The following is a 4,206-nucleotide window of genomic DNA, read 5'->3' as shown; positions in this document are numbered from 1 at the left end:
GGTTCCTCACTGGCTGGTTGTAAGGCTGTTGCAGACTCTTGCTCGTGGCTAGAGGGGATATGCCAGAGGCTTAATCTGACTAGATACTAGATACCCAAAGGTAGGCTTTGGGTTCCCAATGGAAACATATAAGTCTTTAGATAAGTAGATTCCTATGTCTTTCCCTCAGAGAATATTTGAAATAGGGTGACTCAAAGAACCAACTGGCCATAAAGAGAATCATGCACATTGAAAGCAGGCACGGTGCACACTGTGTCAAGATCACTTCTTCAGCAGGCCTCCATCCAAAGCCAGGTAATCCCACTGATGTGAGCTAACCCTACAATAAACCTCATCATATTCCAGAATCACAGGTGAAAGAGTCTACAGCAATTGAGACTCACAGCAACCCTCTCGGGCAGTGTGACACTGTCCCATACAGGTTCCAAGGCCAACATTTTGGTTAGCAGCCAAGCACTTTACACACTGACCCTCCATAAAATCCACATCTGATAAAATGCCAACAGTTCCTCAGGGATCTCAACTCAGCATCATGCTCACTTCCAACCCAACTCACCCCACCCCACAAACCCAAGCCCAGACGATCCAGAGATTTCGTGATTCCCATGTTGCTCCTGTTCTACTACCACCTGACGTGGCCCCTGAACCTCCCCACTGCCTGAGTCTATTCAGACTCACAGCAATGCTGTTGGAAACACTACAACAGGCCTACAGGGTTTCCAAAGCCATGCATTATGGAAGCACACCCCATCTCTGTCCTTTGGAGGGGCAGGGAGTTTGAAACCACTGACTTACTGAAACTAGTTGAGAACTTACCCAAGGAGCTGCAAGGTCTCCTTGCATTTATCTAATAAACAAACCAAAGATACCTTGATATGCTAAGAAGAACTGAACTCCCTTTGGGACTCAGAAATGCAACAAAGCAGTCCCTACCAAAAACTCTGGGGTTTTATATCCTCAGCCACACCCCCACCAACAGGGTTACATTAGGCTCTGATCCTGGATAAACACAGCCATGTTGCATATAGTATATTAAGGAAATATGACTGTAAAGATGAATTTTGTTCAGGATATAGTAACCCAGCACAATTATCCCCAATGTAACCATAATGTATTAGCTAAGTGAAGCCATTTTGTCAATGTAACCATACTGTGTTAATTAGCCTGAGTGTGGCCACTTTGCAACACTGTAATTCCTTTTGTAATTTCTGTACCTGCTGATCCGATGCATTTATTCTTGAAATTGCTGATGTTGTTTGTAAGCCCCGATGTATTTGTATGAGTTCCCATTTCTTCCCAAGGCCCTTGTGCCTTGCTTATTCCACAGTATAAAAACTCCCTTCTTTAAGCACTCTGTGTCAAGGGAGAAATAGGCTCTGGCTGCCCATTGGCTACCAGTTAATAAAGGCTTACTAACACTGATTAAAGTTACTTGTGGGTTCATTGATCTCTTCTGGGCACAAGGAAGCACACAATATATGGAGAAATCATAGTGTCTCAAGGGAGATCAAGGGGACTTATGGAGCAGGACAATGTGATATTATAAAGTAACTGTGGAGAACTATAACATCCAATCCTCGGTTGTTGTTGGTTGTCTTTTTTCAAGCCTAGGTTGTTTTCCAGATCACAAACGCCCCCATTTTAAAAAGCCAAGTATGATTACCATATATACTTGAGTATAAGTATCAGCCGAGGCACCTAATTTTACCACAAAAATTGCATTAAAAATGTGCTGGACAGGGAATCAAGGACAGATGATCCCTTCAGGACCAGTGCTGAGAGTGGCGATAGAGGAGGATGGAGGGAAGGTGGGGTGGAAAGGGGGAACCGATTACAAGGATCTACACATAAGCCCCTCCCTGGGTGACGGACAACAGTAAAGGGGGTGAAGGGAAATATCAAACAGTGTAAGATATGACAAAATAATAATTTATAAATTATCAAGGGTTCATGAGGGAGGGAGGGGGAAGGAGGAGAGAAAAAATGAGGAGCTGATATCAAGGGCTCAAGTAGAAAGCAAATGTTTTGAGAATGATGATGGCAACAAATGTACAAATGTGCATGGCACAATGGATGTATGTATGATAAGAGTTGTACGAGCCCCCAATAAAATGCTTTTTTTAAAATGTGCTGGAAAAAACTCGACTTATACTCGAGTATGTACGGTAACAAGATATGTGCACAGGCTATTCATGACCACTGCAACATCTGAAAAAGACTAAGCTTTCTACTCCGGTTAAAAATTAGTCTTGGAAACCCACAGAGCAGTACTAACATATCCTTCAGTGTCACTAGAGGTTGAAATCCATTCCAAGGAGAGAGAATACATCTAAAATGGCCTTTCCAGCACTAACCAGGGATTCGAACTGAGAATAAAGGAACTGTGCTGCTGCCCACTACACCAGACACTCTAGTTGCAGACTTTGTTTCGATTTTCAAACGCCATCTTGGCTCTATCCTGAACATGACCCACTGAAACACACACACGGACATGGAAAGTGCTGAAAAACTCTTCAGGGGTGAATAGGTTGTCGATATAAAAGGTCCAGGATGCCCATCACTGTTTCAGCCAGAGACACAGACCTGTTGGAGCCCCAAAATTCTCAGTTTATTTCTCCAAGTGCTTTACACAGGAACAACAGGATCTACAACCTCCCAAACGGCGTCAACCATTCAATGAAAAGCCAGCAAGTTCTACCACGCTCTAGGTAATGCTCAACACTGTTCTGTTAGTAGACAGTCTTCATTAGGAGACAAAGGCAAGGCTCACAGAGCCCGGGCCATCCTGAAGTCTTTTACTCCCTCACGCCTCAGGATTCATTGCGTTTTCGAAACGCCCTCCATCCCTAGATGGATTTATTTGCTCAAATTTACTGGGTTTCAAAGGAACTTTACCGCAAGGGCGGGGCTGTAACATTTCAGTTCCTAGGAAGCTAGGGTCCAGTCACGCTACTGCATCTCCACCATTTGATGAACAGCTGGCTCCCTCCATCAAAACCACACGACTGCACAGAAATGCCCTCACCAGACACCTGGCCCAAGAAACACCGAAGACTGGCCGAGATAACAGCCCTTCAAAAGCCTTTGACGAGTTAGCTTCGACCATCTCTGCTGACGGTGGAGCGTCTCCGTTGCAGAGCATGACAGAGGCACGGATGGCGATGGCTCGGTCACCTGCAGGCGTTGCTCGCTTATTAAATACCTGAATGTCACTTTGAGTCGCTCGTCTCTTGGCCCAACCTCCCCGGCCTAAAGCTCGCTCGCTCACCGGCCTCGCTTCGACCACTCGCCCCCCGAGCGTCCGCTCTCGCCGGGCACGGCCGCCCCCAGCCTCACCGCCCCCTTCCAAACTCTGCCACCGTCCGCGCCACGTGGGCCACCGTTCAAAAGCAGGAGTGGCCGGTGCGAGTCACTTAAGGAGTCAAGGCTGTGTTCAATCACTATGTCCCCGCGCCCACCCTGAGTCGCGCCCTTTCTCGTGAATGCGACCCCACGACCCCCACACCTTTCCGGGATCTTCGCCTCTGGATCTTCCTGCGCTCGGAACCCACCAGGCCGGGCGAACGTCCGCACGGACAACATGGATTTCCGGAGCGCGAGGTTACTTGACGGGACCCCCACCAGCACCGCCGAGTACCCTGTCGGTTCAGAGCGTTCCCCTCCGAAGGGCCGCCCGGAAGCAACGGAGGGAAGCATTTCCGAGGGCAGCTTCCGGTTCCGGTCCGGCAACAAGAAGGCACCGTCGCAGGCGCTTCCGGTCGCGTTGCTGGCACACAGGGCTACCGGAAGTGGCATTTCAGGTCTTCTTCAGCTAGGGTGAGCTTGGGTTTACACTGAGAAGGAAAATTCGAAATTCATGTCTTCGCCGCTCTTGCTCAGGGATCCCGCAGGCGCCAACCCTCCCCTCCATTAAGGTGCCCGCCCATATTAACAGCCCTCCGTTCTAAATTCCCGCCGGCGCTAAAGTTCCTACCTGTACCAGATGCATTTCCACAACTGTACTCAGATAACCCTGCTTTCTGATTCTGTGACCACGCATGCTCCTGGGTCTAGAGCTTTAAAAGGAGTGCTCACTCCCTTCTCGCGTCCCAGAACTTTAGAACAGGAGTTCTTCTGGGCCTTAGGCTAATGAATCTCTCCCAGAGTGCCAGAAAGTTGCTATAACAACACACTTGCTTGGTATTCAATGCGGGAAGCGAAAAAGAG

The 4,206-nt window shown here is 48.1% G+C and overlaps 1 protein-coding gene across 7 annotated transcripts in view; it reads right to left on the bottom strand.

The window, feature by feature from the left end:
* Window positions 1-4,206, bottom strand: part of LOC101664360 (zinc finger protein 343-like) — a 108,695-nt gene that overhangs the window by 42,272 nt on the left and 62,217 nt on the right. The window contains exon 1 of one of the 7 annotated variants that reach the window (XM_045292460.1): window positions 3,506-3,620. The exons of the other annotated variants lie outside the window; for them this stretch is intronic. The gene's annotated coding sequence lies outside the window, so the exon portion shown is untranslated. Of the gene's footprint in view, window positions 1-3,505; window positions 3,621-4,206 lie in introns of those variants that run through there. 7 annotated transcript variants of the gene reach the window in all.

This window comes from Echinops telfairi, unplaced genomic scaffold, assembly GCF_000313985.2.
Source record: "Echinops telfairi isolate 266 unplaced genomic scaffold, ASM31398v2 ScPeMD7_655;HRSCAF=1070, whole genome shotgun sequence".
Taxonomy (NCBI): Eukaryota; Metazoa; Chordata; class Mammalia; order Afrosoricida; family Tenrecidae; genus Echinops; species Echinops telfairi.
The sequence above is the reverse complement of the archived record's forward strand: the minus strand, read 5'-3'. Positions and strand labels throughout refer to the sequence as shown.